The sequence below is a fragment of the Bos grunniens genome, chromosome 24, assembly GCF_055505025.1.
Source record: "Bos grunniens cultivar Pamir isolate PY7600 chromosome 24, Bosgru_T2T1.0, whole genome shotgun sequence".
NCBI classification, from domain to species: Eukaryota; Metazoa; Chordata; class Mammalia; order Artiodactyla; family Bovidae; genus Bos; species Bos grunniens.
In genome coordinates this window covers 61,504,180-61,521,934 of record NC_141188.1, presented here as the reverse complement: position 1 = coordinate 61,521,934, position 17,755 = coordinate 61,504,180, and the positions used below count along the sequence as shown (strand labels likewise).

The 17,755-nt window shown below is 45.6% G+C and overlaps 1 protein-coding gene across 1 annotated transcript in view; it reads right to left on the bottom strand.

Moving 5' to 3' along the window:
* The window catches only part of CDH20 (cadherin 20), a 219,903-nt gene extending 208,244 nt beyond the window's left edge, over nt 1–11,659 (bottom strand). Inside the window, exon 1 of the mRNA XM_086373680.1 lies at nt 11,537–11,659. The gene's annotated coding sequence lies outside the window, so the exon portion shown is untranslated. The remainder of the gene's footprint in view (nt 1–11,536) is intronic.
* Nucleotides 11,660–17,755: the final 6,096 nt, after the last annotated feature.

Genomic DNA, 17,755 nt, shown 5'->3' with positions numbered 1-17,755 from the left:
ATTCACTTTGCATGCACGGGATCTTTTCGAAACAATTTGTATTCCAGCTTGCCTTGGAACCAGAGAAATATTTGAGAGAGTCGGTGTTTTGGTTTCTGTGTTTTTCCTAGCGGTAAACAGCCTGGGGTCTGTCAGCCCTGGGTGGTGTCACTGGGGCAGACTCTTCCTGGGTGAACACTCTCAGCACTTCCTCCGATTTCTTGCCCTCATGACTCCTTGAAGGGACTAGGAAGCCAGAGCAGGAAAATAGCCAGTGAACCATCCAGTTATCTGGTGTCCTCAGCAGAAAGTAAGCCCAGCCCTGGTCTGTTGAGTGCAGCCCACAAGCTCCCCAGGACAAGTAGAGGGGAGCTGAGCTAAGAAAGGGGGAACACCAGAAGTATCTAGGGGCTTCCCTGGGGGCCCACTGGTTAAGAACCTGCCTTGCAACACAGGGAACAGGGGTTCGATCCCTGGTCAGGGAACTGAGGTCCCACAGATCTCAGAGCACCTCAGCCCGCGTGCCCCAACTGCTGAAGCCCTGGGACCACAACCAGAGAGTCCGCACCCACAGCAGAAGAGGCTGCCTCACGCAGCAGATCCCGCGTGCCACAAGTCCCGACGCAGCTAACTAACTAGTATTAAACAGGAGAGCAGTGTCTACGCTTGGGCATCTAGACATCACTTAGGAGAGTCCCTTCGTTTTAAACACTGAGTTGCTAGATCCCCAGGCTTACCAATACTCAAGTCAAAGGCCAAGAGCTCTTCCCCAGTCAACCATAAGTGATTTGGAATCATTTACAATTTCACGTAATCCTGACCTTCTGTTCTCTCAATTAGTGTAGCTAATGATCATTGAATTACACTCTGCAATTAACCTCATATGTGCCTAGATTTCCTCTCATGCCAAGCCTCAGAGAGGAATGTACATGTCCAACTTGCATTTTATTTTAGCATTTTTGTGTTTCTTAAAAAACTCTACTTACATTCATAAATAAGGAATACTTGTCAGAAGCTATGCTTTTCAATTTTTTTAAAAAACAATTTTTCTGGGCTCCTTCCATAAATTGTTTATTGTTCAATATGGCTGTGACTTTTCAATGCAGTTGCTTATTTTTGATGTCTTCAATTTGGCTTAAGTATTTCTTTTACCCAGCACCAAATGTATGAAGGTTTTCCTTTTATCTGAAAGATGCAAGAGCTATCTTTGGTATCTCCTGTAGAACATTAGTAGAGGTGAGGTTGGGATGGGAAAGAGAAGGCAACATCTCTAACTTGAAGGCTGCATATTATAATGAAACACACTCCTGGTGGACATTTCTTCTCTAGTCTGTGACACTGTAAGGCCGTGCCTTAGTGGTCACTGGTTTTCTGTACAGTGGTCCTCTGTACATTATTTAATCCTAACCCAGCTATTCATATCCCTTAGCTGGTGACTTCTAAAGGTACAGGACTTAAGGCCATCTACACTTCTCAGAACTATGAATGAGGGTAGAGATCGAAGCCATATGGCTTTTGACATACTTTGACCCAAGAAGCCTGAAGTCCAGGGTCAGGTTCTGGTAGTAGCATTTGCTTGGTACATTCTTCAGTGCTTGTAGGATGCCTCTTTCCCAGTTCATTCCTAACTTGTTCTGTCCAAATCCCCTGAATAACCTATCCAATCCTACATTCTGAGCGGCTCACACGTGATGGGAAGCACAGTTTCATGGTTCCATACTGCTTCAGGTTGTAGAGATGCTTCCAATGACTTGTGGTCATTGAGGAGATGCCTTGCTTCTTGATTGACAATACTTCCCACCATGAAGGATATTGAGAACACTCTTTGTATCAGTGTCCCCCTATGGAATCATGTAAAAACCCAGGGGTGGGTACTTGTGAATAAAACACCAGTGTGATAATCTCCACTCCACAAAGTCATACAAAGGTTCCATAAGCCACAGTTTGATACGGGAGAATGAAACCCTGGTGAGAATACGTTATGTAAGAGACTCAGCAAGGCTGAATTTTAGACACGCGCCTTGGGCTGTGAGCACACTGCACAAAGACTATTCATTACCAGCAGACGACGCCCGACGTCCTCTTCTGGAGGGCAGAACCCGCGGGGTCCAGGGGAGCTTCCTTCCTTTTGACGCAACGGCTGCGCAAAGACATTCTTAGGAGGTTCTTCTTCGTGCCCACCTTTCCAGACAACAGTCAGCTACAGACTTAAAACACTGTTTAGCATCTGCTTTCTAAACTTAGTGCTTAAACCCTAAAAATCCTGTTTTCCCTATTTACTTAAAGTCGATTCAGAGCAATTTACGCTCTTTGAAGGAAGCAACATCATAGATAATAGAAAAAACCAAACAATTTTTAAAATGATGTATTTTAGTTCTCGAAAGGTGTTTTAGGTATTTGCATTTAAATAACCACACGTCTTATACACTAGAAAAAATCATTTCAAACTTAATAGTGTACTCCCATATGCTGAAAGGGTGAGGAGCAGGACAGATTTTGTAACTTGGGACGGACTCAGGCTCAGAGTAGTATGGCTGGGGCTCCTAGCTGTGTGAGGCTGGGGGGGTTACGCCCCTTCTCTGTGGTTCGGTTTCCTCAGTTACAACATGGTGACGATGCCAGTTCCTGCTTCACGAAGCTCAAGTCAGAAAGCAATGGCATAATGCTGGTGATATGCTTTCCAGAAGGCTTGGCACACAGGAAGTGATTCTTATTCTGCGTGGCACGTGGTAAAGTTCTCCTGCTTATTCTATTCCGTTTACTACAATGACTCTGAATATGTGAATTAGAGAAAATTCAGTGTGCATGCGTGCTAAGTCGCTTCAGTTGTGTCCACTCTGTGTGACCCCGTGGCCTGTAGCCCAGCAGGCTCCTCTGTCCATGGGGTTCTCCAGGCAAGAATAGTGGAGTGGGCTGCCATGGCCTCCTCCAGGGGACCTTCCCAACCCAAGTAGAGACCAGGGATGTTGCTAAATGTCCTAAAATGCACCAGACAGCTCCTTTTCACTCCTCTAATAAAGAATTACTTTTGACCTGTGGTGTTGAAGAAGACTTTTGAGAATCCATTGCAAGGAGATCCAACCAGTCCATCCTAAAGGAGATCAGTCCTGGGTGTTCATTGGAAGGACTGACGCTGAAGCTGAAACTCCAATACTGATGCGAAGAACTAACTCGTTGGAAAAGACCCTCATGCTGGGAAAGATTGAGGGCCAGAGGAGAAGGGGATGACAGAGGATGAGATGTCTGGATGGCATCACTGACTTGATGGACGTGAATTTGAGCAAGTTCTTGGACACAGTGAAAGACAGGGAAGGTTGGCGTGCTGCAGTCCATGGCGTGCTTTGTCTGACTCTCACAGAGAGTCAGATACGACTGAGCGGCTGAACGACAAATAAAGAGTTAAGAATTATCTGGCTCAACATGTCCTTAGTACCAAGGATAAGAAACCCTGCTGTAGGGAAGACAGTGTAACTGCATGATTAGAACCCCAAACTTGGGAGCCGGAGACACCTGGGTTTGAAATCTGCCTAGGAGACCACATAATCCTGAGCCTCGGATTCTGCATCTGTAAAAGGAAGATGGGAGCTATAGTGGCTTCACAAAGGGATGAATGGGGTCATGCATCTGAAGCCCTCAGCACAGTGTCTGGCACAGGGGCGAGGACTGACTCACGGTGGCTGTTTCCACGGCCCTTCCTGCGTCCTCTCTCAGTGCTGTGCGTTGTAATTGGCCACGCGCACCATGCGAAGGGGAAGTCGCCCAGTCGTGTCCAAGTCTCTGCGGCCCCGTGGGCTGTAGCCCGCCAGGCTCCTCTGTCCATGGGATTTTCCGGGCAAGAAGACTGGAGTGGGCTGCCATTCCCTTCTCCAGAGGATCTTCCGGACCCAGTGGTTGAACCCCAGGTCTCCTGCACTGCAGGCAGATTCTTTACCGTCTGAGCTACAAACTCAGCACAGTGTCTGGCACAGGGTCAAGGACTAAATCATGGTGGCTGTCGTCACGGCCCTGTCTACGTTGTCTCCGAGTGCATTTTAATTGACACAGGCGCACTGCACAGATGTATCTAAAGAAATGGACAGCACTTCTATATCATGAAGAAATCTGTTGTTTTTCTGTATTTAAAGAAAGAAGCCTCAGCAATTTGACCTCAAGTACTCACCAGCCCCATGAATCAGATGATCACCTCTGTGCTTAGCTGCCTGAAGTATTCCACTGAGGTGCTGAACTGCCAAATGGATTAATTTTTTAATGACTACTCAAGGATTTTATTTCCAAATACGAGTATGCCTTATATTTTTGGACTGAATAAATGTTCCCAATATTATTGAGAGGAGAACACAGGCTATGGATAAAGGTAGATGCCATTATAATACTTCAAAACCATAAGATTAATGAAGAAGTACTTTGACTGCTAGGTACCATTTGCTTGAAATACAATTTGTAGTGAGATTGTGCTCAGTCTCTCAGTCGTGTCTGACTGTTTTCAACCCCATGGACTGTAGCCCACCAGGCTCCTCTGCCCATGGAATTTTCTGGACAAGAATACTGGGGCGAGTTGTCCTTTCCTACTCCAGGGGTTGCAGGGATTGACCCTGTGTTTCTTGTATCTCCTGCATTCTTTATCACGGCACCACCTGGCAAGCCAAGCAGTGAGATTAATGATAGCACAAATCTTATTTCGTATTTATTTATCAGATGAACATCCTTGGGGGTTCTTGCCAGTTTGTGCAAAAAGTATGGCGCAGATTTAGAATCTTATTCAATATCCAAAGACGCTCACAAGACACATGCTCTCCAGCGCGGCTTCTTCTCTCAATGGTGTGGTGATGATGCCTTTGCAACTCATACTTCCGATGAGGCCTTGGATGCAAGGGGTCAAGGAATTTGAAAACGAGATATTGAAACCTGCCTCGTTTCTTAACAATACAAGCAAAATGAAGGAAACCTTTGGGTCTGTGTAAGGGTGGGCACAGAAATGGCTGGCATGTTCAGCTGGCTCCCCCCGCCCCCGCCGCCCCCGTCAAAGTTAAAAGGTGCTAAGTAGGTGATACTGTGCCTTCTACATGTCTACTCGAAACACTTGCATGGAAAAGGATCTTAGATGCAAAAACTGAGTGCTGAGAATCTTTCAAATTAAAAAAAACACATATTTGGTTTCCTTCAGAGATTACATCTAAATGAAACTCCTTCAGCCATTTTCTAATTAAATGTGCTAAATAAAATTACTTCTTGTTGGTTTTTACAAACAGATTATGTTAAGTTCATTGATTATTCATAATATGTGCACATTAACCCCACATTAGGAATTGATAAGGGTTCAAAGTCACTAGCTTTATAAAATGAAAAAAAGGAATAATGAATATGATATGAAATGCACTTATTTCATCAGAGAAAAATAGTATGTTACAATATCTTTAACCACAAATTTTTATAAATACATCTAAAATACTTATGTTCAGCTGTACTCTTAAAGTATGCATCAACAATTTCTATCAGCTACTATCTAATAAACTCTGTTCTGATTTACTGGTGAAAAGTGGAAACCAAGGCTTGGTTCCATCCGAAGACATCAGCTAGAGAACAAATAAGCCGCACTGCCCATCTCCCCATCCTGTTTTGACCACAACTTTAGCACCGGTCTTGGTAAACGGCTGCCTCTGGGAACAAGAGGTAATTGAATCTTCTTGCTAATTCTAGCCTGGTTTTCTCTTGACTATTAGCTCCCAATTATGTCACCGCATTACCCTATGTACTGTTCTCCAGGAAAACTCTGAGACCACCTTGTTCATTGAACGAAGGTCAGACCTCAAAGAAAAACAAACAAAAAGCAGCGTGATGATACACGTACAGACATTTCAGCTCCTTGCGGCCCCTGTTTTTCGTTCTGTGGACAGTCAACAGAGCTCATCTCGTCATCGGCGGGGACAGGGCGGGTGGCGGGAGTGGGCTGCGCAGAGGGGACCTCACTGCAGGCTTCGGCCCTCCCGTCTGGTGCTGAGTCCGGCTGCAGTTGCACGGTTGGGTCTGAACGTTGGGCTGTGTGTCAACCAAATGTCTGTGACAACCAAGGGGGCCACTGCCGTGGAATGAAGTTATTGTCTGAATTACCCTTTATTAGCTGCCACAGCAGCCTTTGAGTCATAATCGGTCAGTACGTCAGTACTTCAGAGACAGACTCTGTGTGAGGACTTGTGAGTAATGACCATTTGGTAAAGTGTCGTCTTCACCGTGGAGCGACGGAGCACAGGCACGCGGCTTCATTATGGAGAGATGCTGAGCATTTAACAACTTGGGTATACGGAAACACACCTGACACTCAGGTAAAACTAAAGGAAAAGGAGAGCCTTTACATCTTTCCCTCTTTTTATCTTTTTTAAACTTCCCTCGCACCCAGACTATTGTCTATAATTATGACTATTGGTCACAAGCATATCTCACCAGTTTAGAGGAAGAATTTGAAGTAACAAAGAACATTCAGGTTTTCGACTTATTATAAACTCATCTATCTTGGAAATTCCATTAATTCAATTTTATTTTCCTTATAAAAATGAAATAAATACCTATCTATTGAGAATCTACTATGTATAAGATTCCAGTTAGGAGCATAGAACTATAAAGAAATATCTCTTCCATACAAGATACCTCTTTACTCTTAACATGATAATGGCATTTGTTGGAATACATTTTTAACTTTTGATTAGACTGTCAAACATTCTTATAAATAGCAAAAATACTTCCATTTCAGGCAGTGTTGTTCAAGTCTTTGACATTTGTATTTTGCATGGCTGGCCCTTCCTGTTTTGGAAGGAGAAATGAGCTGTATTGCTATAACCTTACTTTGTTTATGTTTAAAAGATCCAACAGTTTATAGTGTCCTTTACTCCTTTATTGTAGTTATTCACTGATGTACTCCCATACCAAATGTTCACTCTTTTATGAGTCTTTAAACTTAAAAACATTACATATACCTTTAGGCAAATTGGACCATTTCTGCTTTGCATTGCACTTGAGTAATGCTTTGAGTTGAATATTCTTAGGGTTCTAAAATTAAGTTAATCCATATGTAATTAGGAATATTCTTAACTAGACAGTCCTGGTTAGCAGATTGGCAGATTACTCTGAAAAACTATTGAGCAAACCATGAATAGCAATTCAATGAGAAAAGGCTAAATTTCTCTTTAAAATGGGTTGTTTCTATAATTTAATGTGGAAATATGATTTTCTATTTTTACTTGCTGTAGACAGTGCGTTTTGTAAAGTAGAACTCTGCCTTCTGAAAGCTCAATGGTTTTGCACCCCTTTTGCTTTTTAACGCTTCAGTACGTGTTCTTTCTTTGCGGTCCTTTTTGATTCAGGACGGATAAAAGAAACTAAAGGTTAGGAAGGACAGTTCTGTACCTCTTAAACAAATGGAGACAGAATGAGTGTCTTGGAGAAACTAAGTATTTCTCCTTATGAGACTTTATGACCTTATGTGATTTATTATGCTTTCTTTATAGCAGAGTGTTTTTATTCCCAGAACATTGACACTTAAGAATGTTCCTTTTTAAAATTCAAATAATGAGAATTTGCTCCATGTTCTATGTCAACACTGAGATTCAGGGAGGGTTTGAACTAACGAATACATGGTTCTTCCTTTCCTGCACCCCAGACGCTAAGTACATAATGCTCTCCGTTCCTTTACTCATTTCTTCACTGCAGAAGTCATTTCAGAAGGGATTTATGACAGTGCCATCTTCTAGTAAATAACAATAAGTCACAGTCCACTGCCGATAAGAACTGTAGCTGCTCAGTCACTTAAAAATCACCTTTATTGCTTATGTTTGCTTTTTTTTCCTCCTAAATTAGTATGAAAATACCAAAGAGGCCATTTCTTCAATTAAATGTGAAAGATTAATCACTAGGCAATTTGGTTCACAACAGAAAATATAATTAAGTGTCACAAATGGAATATTTACTTCTTAAACCTTATATATCTGTGAAATATTTGTTGGAGAAGCACAAAAATGTGGTGCTATTTGTGTATATTTTGATTGGGCTGATACTAAGGTTTGGGCTGATACATAGCAAACCTATTAATACTGGAGTTACCTAATGCATTCATTCCTACTGTAGTTTCCCATGCTGACTTTAGAAGATGAGAAATTTTGTCCATAACCAGAGTGGAACCTGGAAGGGGGGAAATGGCAGCAGAGGATCTCAGACTGCCAGGTTCTCGGGGTTCTGGGGAGATGAACATACTTTAAAAAGAGGAAAACAAAGCTAATCAGGACTTTCCTACTACCCTCAGAGTAAAACAAGTAAAGAGAAAAGTGATGTGCTACTTTTCTATTTCTCCCTTGCTCTTATTTTCACTGTTCTGCACTACTGATTACACCACCACCAGATCAGAATGAACAATTAGCTGTCTAATTATTCTAGTCACACCAGCCCACAATGAAATCTTTATTCCGTGTTTACAGCAACCTTTGGCAGAGACTGTCTTGCTGTTTTTAAACTAAGAAGAACTGCCCTTTGGCTCCTCTCAGCATCAGCTGCCTTGGTTTCAGGCTTGGATGCCAATAATCAGACTTCTTTTTCTTCCAGAGTGGACACTCTTTTTTTAGGGTGAAAAGACCTATTCTCATCACCCCCCCATATATTCTGGCTGATTTATGTCCCAGCTACTGCAGCTCTTCCTTCCGTATCTCTTTACATTTTTCCTCTCTCCATAGAACACCATCAGGCCGAAGCCCATTTTAAGTCCAAAATTGTAAAAAATGCTTAAGCAAACAGTGCTCACTACTATGAGGGAAAGAAAAACACGGCTCCTGGCTTCTGAGTAGAGGGAAGTCAAGGAAATCCCTCCTGCTTTCTAAACTGCTAATTTTCTAGCTCAAAAGGCATTCAAAAACTTCTCCACCAGGGAAAAACATACCCACTTTTCAGTGACTCTCTTCATTACTTCCAACTATTTCCTTGAATTTGCCAACAGCTGCACGTCTCTGAGAAGCTTAAGAACTTGGGAGATATTTACAAATATATAAGGGACTGACAGAGTACATCTGAATCGCTTTGCAAAGGCAAGGGAAACGATTGCAGTGAGCAGGCAGGGAGAGAGAAGTTAACAGCAATCCCAAGAGCAGAGCAGGGCAGTGTCTTTACCAAAGGGAGGCGAGCAAGGCCCCTTGCTTAGCCCTCTTTGGAGCATTGAGTTCTGGTCCTGAATCTGCGAATAGACAACAGCCAGGACTGGGTCGATTGCCCTACACTGTTAAACTGTTTTTTCCAGAAGAACATTTCCCTGCTCTGCAAGGAGGATGGCATCTTTCTTCCTGTTCCAGTCTCCAAAGTCTATGTGATGGCTCCCCTAACAACCCTTCCATGCTCACTTTCTGCATTCCCATTGCCTTTCCTGGGAGAACTGGGCCATAAAATTTTACTGGGGAGAAAGGTAGAAGGGGGCGTTTCAGTAGTATCAACACTGATTAGACTCCCAGGCAACTCTCCCCAAATGAAAGATAATTTTTCTACAAGAGTGTCAAGAATGCTAAGTCATTTTTATGTCTGCACTTTCCTTTTCCATTTTAATTTTACACGGCCACGTGGCACACATGCTAAAAATGTCGCTCCGTAACCTGCAGTGTAGCAAACACCCCACAAAACGTGAAAACTGCGTATTTTATAGACTGTCTTTTCCCAGGACACTTGCAGCATTTTGGGGATACAAAATTAGATCATCTCACCGTGACCGTCCTATTAGAAAGGCAGGGCTACTCGTGCATTGACAAACAGGGAAAATCGGAAGCACTGGCAAGGGAAGGTCATAGCAAAGTCAATGGCAACAGCCTAAATAGACTCTGAGAGCTTGGTTCCAATTTCTAATACTTCCCGTTTGCTCTCCATTTGTCTCTCTCTTTTCTCTGGCAGGAAGGGATGTGGCCAGCGAGGAGGCTTGACCTCATCTCCTGTTCTTGGCTTGACTCACACGCTGTTCTCCCACCCTCCTGCCCTGTCTTCTGCGTCATCAGCTGGCCAACTCTGCACTCGGGAGCAGCTCGGACCAGGGGCCAAGCCCTGGGGAGGCCACCGCAGGTGCCCTTGTGGTGCCTCTGGTGTTGGGAGCTGGAGCCTGCCGCGGCCAGGTGACGTGCCCAGTGGGATGGCGAGGGTCACAACAAGAGAAAAATATATTTCCAAATTGTAGGAATACACCAAAAGAGACAGCTGAGTCCAGTATGGGATAGAGATTGGCAATGCCTCCACCGTTCTGGAGCCAAAGGATGCTAGAGCAGACAGAAATATAACCCTCATCTAGAGCGCTGGTGCAAGCACGTTGTGAAGTTGCGACTTTTTGCTGTTTCTGGTGTTCTTACGTAGCTCCAGTTCCTTTGCGGGGCGGGGGCGGCGGGGGTGGTTGTCCCTGACACTCCCACAGATCCGAGGGATAATTTTCTTTGATGGGGAGGAGCATCAAGAGATTAAGGGGATCAAGGGACATTTGGGAGCGGGGAGGGGCAGACTGTTTCCAAGCGACTTATAACAATCGGAAGACAAAATCCTTTCTGGCATCCGTGCCAATAACAACAGCATTAATAGCAGTACTAATGATGGCATAGGAAACTCCGAACCTGCTAAGAGACCAACCCCCCAGTGGTCTCATGCCAGCCCTGTTACTCTCAGCCTGTCTTGGGAGGGGGGCGCAAAAAACAGCTCGGCGCTGCCTCCCGGCTGCCCTCTGGGTTCCATCCTCCAGCCCAACCCGAGGAGGATAGCCCGGCAGAGTTATGCTCCGTTGTAGGTCCAGCCTACAGTCTCTCTGTGTTGCTAAGGGCACGCTGGAACTCCGCGAGAGCGTTTCCTCTGCACATCGGCAACTTTCACCCCATCTGGTCCTCCGCCGCCCCACCCCCGGTCTCCATCCACCGCAACTAGAGGGAGCAAAGCCCAAACAACCCGCGCGCCATCCAGAGCGTCCCCGGGAGCATCCGGGCCCGGCGAGCTGGCGGTGTCCGGCAGGTGGCGGGGAAGCGAGTCGCCGCCACGGTCTCCTCCCACGGCCGGACTCGGGCGTGGGGGCCGCGCCAGGCGCGGACGGGGGCCGCGCCAGCCTCCCTGGAGCTCGGGTCTCGGGGCCCCGCCGGCGCGCATCTTCGAGCCGGGGACGCGGCCGGCCCTCTCCAGCCCGCGGCTGCCGGGGAGAGGCGCCGCCGCTCGGGGGCAAGCGAGGGTGCAGCCAGGGTCGGCGCCCCCGAGGGTCGCGGGTCCCCACGGCCGGGCGCGCAGCCCCTGGCCCGCCCCACCGCCCTCCCGCTTGCAGAAAGCGGCTCCTCAGCGCGAAGGGAGGCGCCCTCGCGTCCCCTGCCCCCAAAGTCCGAGCAAGTGCAACTCCGACCCGCTGGCAGGCCGGCCGCGGTGGCGGGGAGTTGCGGGGAGAGCGCGGCGCGGGGCCGGAGCGCGCGCAGCGCCCGAAGGGGCTCCCGGGAGCGCGGACCCCCGCGCCCCGAGCAGCCCCGCACCCCGAGCCCGGGACAACGCGCGGCACCCCCACCCCCTCCCCCAGGAGCTCCCCGCTTACCTGGCACGGCCGGCGCCTCTCCGGGGCCGCTCGGTCCAGACTCCTCGGGCCGGCGTCCGGCTCACATGGTGGCCCCGTGCCCCGGGCGGCCGCTGTCCCGCTGGTCCCTTCGCCCCGGCTGGAGGCGCTGCCCCCGTCCCCCCACCCCCCGGCCCCCTCCGTCAGAAGTGGCACAGCGTCTCGCCCTTCGGGTCTTTGGCAAAGTCTCCGCGCGGGCGCCAGGAGTTGCGCTCGATGCCCGGCGCGCCCAGCCCGCCGAGGCCCCGCCCCGCCCGCCGCGGTGCCCGGCGCTGCGCCCGGCCGCGAGCAGAGGCCCCCGGCGCGGTCACCGGCCCCCGAGCGCGGCGCGCGGCCCGCGTCCCCTCCCTCGCGCCTTCCCCAGCCCGAGTGGCTGTCGCCTGCCTGTGCGGGTCCTCATTCCCCTGCTCATGAATATTCCGGCAGAGGCTAATGCAGTGCGAGCAAATTGAATGAGCCAATTGGTGCCAGGAATATGCGCTCCTGCCTTCTTGGGAGCCGTCTGGAACCCCACCAGAAGAAAGCAATTAGCGTCCGGTTGGCACCCTGTGGCTTAGACCAGTGAGGGGCAAGATGGGTTAATTCTTTAAACGCAGTTTAGAGCCGCATTTAAAGGCTTCTACTCCTCCACTGGCTGACAGAGTAAGGAAATGTTAGGAGGGAGAGGAAAGAAACCGGGTAAAACAGGCGCGGGGGGCGCTTCTGCCCCTAGACTCCCCCTGAACTTGAAGTCATTTACTTTGCCCACATTGTGAATTCTGGAAGAGGCAGTTGGTGAGAACAGCAGAAGACAGGCAGACAGGAGGGGAAAGGAGATGAGTCTCCAGCCTGGATTCAACGTTGACCTTGAGGATGCTGAGGACGCTAATCGTTTTCAGCAGGAGGAATGAGGAGGCTTGGCAGACGGAGAGGAAGACCTCAGTCATCTACTTTTAAGAGTTTCTCCAAGCGTTCAGATTGTCTTCTTTTGTCCTCATAGCAAAACCATTGGGTTTTAAGCATCTGGGTGAAGGAGAGAACAGAGGGGTCTAAAGGTCTCAAGTTTCAGAGGAGGAAGCTGAGACTGCCTTGGGATGAAGAGAGCTTCTCAACTCACACAGTGACTATGGCAGGGCCACTCTAGAAGGTAATTCCCAATAATGATCTGAGCTTCTCCATCTGGGTGGCCAAACAGACAAGGTGGACAGGAGGGACAATCTCATTCTGCCTCCTACCCGGGAATGCCAGGCCCTTCACAGTTACTGGTGACAATTTGGGTTTAGCCAGTGGGTGAGAAGGGATCTCTGTCCAGTACTTTATCTGAATCTCTCCTTATAATCTTCAGGTATTTTAGGGTTTCCTCCCACATCACAGAATTTTTAAATACAGAAAGCTATTTTGATTGAATTGTTAGTCAATGATCTATGTGTATCAACAACTGATAACACTATGTGTATAAGTAACTGATTCCATCCCCATGTGTGCAAATAGAGAAAAATGCCTGGCTAAGGCAGTTGTGCGTATTGTAATAGGTTTAGTAAGGCCTGGAGTTGGAGCTCACTGAAAGAGGAGGAATTATTAATGTTAGAGCAGCTAAGGTTTCTCAAGAACTTAGTATGTGATGTGCATTAGACAAGTCCTCTCACTTAAAATTTCCAGCTACTCTATTCAATATACACTATTATTTTCCTACTTTATTTTTTTAAATTAAATTTAATTTAATTTTTTAATTTAATTTTTAAACTTTACAAATTTTTAAACTTTACAAACATTTTGATATTTGGCAAAACTAATACAATTTGTAAAGTTTAAAAATAAAATAAAATATTTTCCTACTTTAATAGATGAGGAAGGTGAGGCTCAGATAGCAAAATCGTGTGTCCACATCACATAGGTCTTAAGTGGTGGAAACAAACTCTGATCCCAAGCAGTCTAATATGTTTGAGCCCTCAGTTCACTGGCAGACCATACTGCCCCCTTATCTAAAAATAGAGCCAGTCTCTTGATGTTTTGTTGAGGTGACTTGTCCTTGGTGATTAGTTTCTTACTGAAATTTAGAGTGGGGGGAAAAGAGGTTTTTTTTTTTTTTTGTATGGCTATTTTTATGTGTCAATTTGATTGGGCCACAGGGTGCTTGATGATCTGGTCAAACATACTAGGTGCTTCTGTGAGGACGTTCTTGGACGAGAGTAACATTTAAATTGGCAGACTAAGTAAAGCAGACTCCCGTCCTCAGTGGGGGTGGGCCTCACTCAATCAGTTGAACCGTCCTCAGTGGGGGTGGGCCTCACTCAAGCAGTTGAACCGTCCTCAGTGGGGGTGGGCCTCACTCAAGCAGTTGAAGGCCTTAATAGAGCAAAATGCCTGACCTTCGCCTGGGTAAGAGAGAGTGCTTCCACTTGTAGCCGGGACATCATCTCTGCAGATTTTAGACTTGCCAGCCTCCATAATTGCATGAATCGTTTACTTATTATCTATTGCTTGTTGGTCTGTGTCTCTGGGGAATCCTGACTAATACAGATGGATATATTCAGCACATACAATTATTTGTGAAATTCCCATGAATGTCTAAATATTTCCATCTCTCAACACATTACCTGATACATAGCATACAGTAAATAAACACTTTTTACTTAAGATTTTCCAGATTTCTTTTTAACAAGGGAGGAACAGTTATATATATGGATGAGATTTATTTGTTGTTGTTGTTCAGTCGCTCAGTTGTAGCCGACTCTTTGCGACCCCATGGACTGCAGCACCCCAGGCTTCCCTGTCCTTCACCATCTCCCAGAGTTTTCTCAAACTTATGTCCATCAAGTCGGTTATGCCATCCAACCACCTCATCCTCTGTCGTCCCCTTCTTCTCCTGCCTCAATCTTGTCCAGCATCAGAGTTTTTTCAATTGAGTCAGCTCTTCATTGATATGATGGCCAAGTATTGGAGCTTCAACTTCAGCATCAGTCCTTCCAATGAATGTACAGGATTGATTTCCTTTACAATTGCCTGGTTTGATCTCCATGCAGTCCAAGGGACTCTCAAGAGTCTTCTCCAGCACCAAAATTTGAAAGCATCAGTTCTTTGGAGCTGAGCCTTCTTTATGGTCCAACTCTCACATCTGTACCACTGGAAAAACCATAGCTTTGACTATATGGATGTTGGTTGGCAAAGTGACGTCTCTGCTTTTTAATATGCTGTCTAGGTTTGTCATAGCTTTTCTTCCAAGGAGCAAGCGTAATTTAATTTCATGACTAGAGTCACCATCTGAAGTGATTTTGGAGCTCAAGAAAATAAAGTCTCTCGCTGTTTCCATTGTTTCCCCATCTATTTGCCATGAAATGATAGGACCTGATGCCATGATCTTTGTTTTTTGAATGTTGAGTTTTAAGCCAGTTATTCCACTCTACTCTTTCACTTTCATCAAGAGGCTTTTTAGTTACTCTTCTGCCATTAGAGTGGTGTCATCTGCATATCTGAGGTTGTTGATATTTCTCCTGGCAGTCTTGATTCCAGCTTGTGATTCATCCTGTTCAGCATTTCTCATGATGTACTCTGCATATAAGTTAAATATCCAGGGCGGCAATATACAGCCTTCATGTACTCCTTTTTCGAATTTCAGCCTTTTTATTAGATTTAAATAAAGTTTTATCTTTGAGAAACTAAGTAGTGGACTATGATGGATTGACTCAAAACAATATTGATAGATGTTATTTGAGGGGAAATTTTTATTATTCCAATTTTAGGGGTAAAAATGATCAGATTAGATCTCTGAATTCAACAGCTGTTGAGTATCTATTAAATGCAAGTCACATTTCTATTCAAATATTTTCTATTGAAATTCACAGTTGAATCACTTAAAACAGTTGAGGATCTGCTATATTTTATTCTCTGAAACTTTGGGTAGTTTAAAACCCTTTGTCTTAAAAAGAGTATATACAGTTTTATCCCTGTATTAAATATTTAAGCTTTTCCTCATTGCAATTCCTCCCTTACGAGGATCTCTGTTGGAGCCTTCTTTTACGGAGAGTATCCTCTTAGGAGTTAGAGGCAAAATTTCACAGGGAAGTCTTCAGATGTTGGAATGTTTACTGATATGAATATTTGAATGTGACTTTAGGGCCCATCAAATGGTATTAGGATGTGTGCTTTCAATATGTGCTCTGAACTTGAAGTGGACACTGTCATGGGAGGACCACCGGAGTCCTAGGTGGGACATTGGCGCCAGGTAAGGTGGTGGGACAATGAGGGCGTGGCACCCACTCCAGTGTTCCTGCCTGGAGACCCCCATGGACAGAGGAGCCTGGCAGGCTACGGTCCATGGGTCACAACACACTGGGCACAACTGAGCGACTAAGCGCACACACAGGGGTGGGGCAGCCTCGGACCAGCCATTCAGCTGTGGAGTGGACCTAGCTGGTGCCTCTGCAAGGGGGAAATAATAATACCATATATACTGGGTGTTTGATACGTACAAATTGCTCTCCCATATGCTATATCATGGGCTTCCCTGGCAGCTCAGTGGTAAAGAATCTGCCTTTCGATCCCTGCTTAAGGAATATCCCTTGGAGAAGGAAGTGGCAAGCCACTCCAGTATTCTTACTGGGAAAATCCCATGGACAGAGGAACCTGGTGGGATACAGTCCGTGGGGTCCCAAGAGTCGAACATGACTTAGTGACTAAACCACCACCACAACCATGCTCAATCTTTCCATCCTCCCAGTAGCCCTGTGAATTCAGCATTATCTATATTTAATGAATGAGGAATCTCAAGCACACAGATTCAGTAACACTCAGAGCTTCTCCTAGGAACAAATAGAATGGGGACTTTAATCCAGTGACAAAGTCACCTTCTCGGTGAAGCTGTCTTTAATGCCTCCCTCTGTCCAACACTTCCCTCACTGCACTGCTGTGCACACACACACACACACTTTTATCCCAGTAGAAATACAATCTTCTCCTTTGTGTTCCCTTAGGACTTCTAAGATGCATAAGGAATAATTGGAACACAATGTCTTGTCTCCACCGCTAACCAAAAGCAACCTGAAGCCAGGAACCTTGTCTTAATCATTTTCCTGTCCTCAAATTCAGCTTAGTTGAAGGTGCTCAGAAAGCACTCCAACACCAATTTTGCGTGCTTTCCAAAATGTGTCCCATGGACTTTACTGGGCTAATAGGATTAAATGGAATAACTGGCAGGTGCTTTGGAAATTCATCAGTAAAAGCACTCTGGAATGGCATTATTATTTTTATTTTTACTATTATTAAAAAGTAGATTCAGGAATAAATATAAATAATTGTAGCCTCAACCTCTGGCTGATAAACACCATGGGTGAGAAAGCAGTTTGATAATTTTGTCAGCTACTGTTATTTAGGACATGGATGGAGAACACTTGCTCATATTATAATCATCCGGTTAATAGTAGTACTAAACTGGCCCATTAAGCAAGACGATATTGGCCTGGGAAAGGTGAGTGGATGTGTGCAACCTTTCTGCAGTGTTAAGAGTGTTTTCTGTGCGTGAGCAGCGTCAGCTGCTAGGATAGCCATATTTCTGTAAGGCCGGAATCCGCTTTCCTCCTGGGGGATGAGCTTTATGAAGAGCTCCCAAGGTCACCGCGTTAATGACAGAGCTGGGACTCCCCATCCTTGTTCGACAGGAAGAGTGCTCTTTCAGTCTTCCACACTGATCCTGACTGGCAGCCACTGCCCGCACGGTGTGGTTTATGGTTTTACAATTGAGATGAGCGATAAGCAGCTCAATACCTCGTTATAATTAGTCTCCTGAGTCAGCTAATACCCTTCTAATGCAATTTCATGATCTAGATTATTCAGTATTACCCATTCAGGATATTTTTGGACTTGAGATGATAATTATTTAGTAGAACTGATGACAATGACAACTAAAAACACTTTGCAGCTTCGCAGCCCACCTTACCATAAATATTCATTATAAAACAGTTGTTTTGGATATACATGCACATTCACAACATCGAGAATTCCCATTAATAACTATGTTCTTTATTTTTCTGTAGCACTGATGTAGAAATTAGGTGGTGCTTCTAGACTGACGTACTGAGGCCACTTGAGGTTCTATGTTACCTCACTTCTGCTTTTATGTAATGTGCGCATTCATTCTGGTCTTTGAGTTTGTGGGTTAATCAGTGACTTTCATTCTCAGAAGAAATCGGTTCTCTCACTGTTGATGTCTGTCAGTTCCTGTCTGTT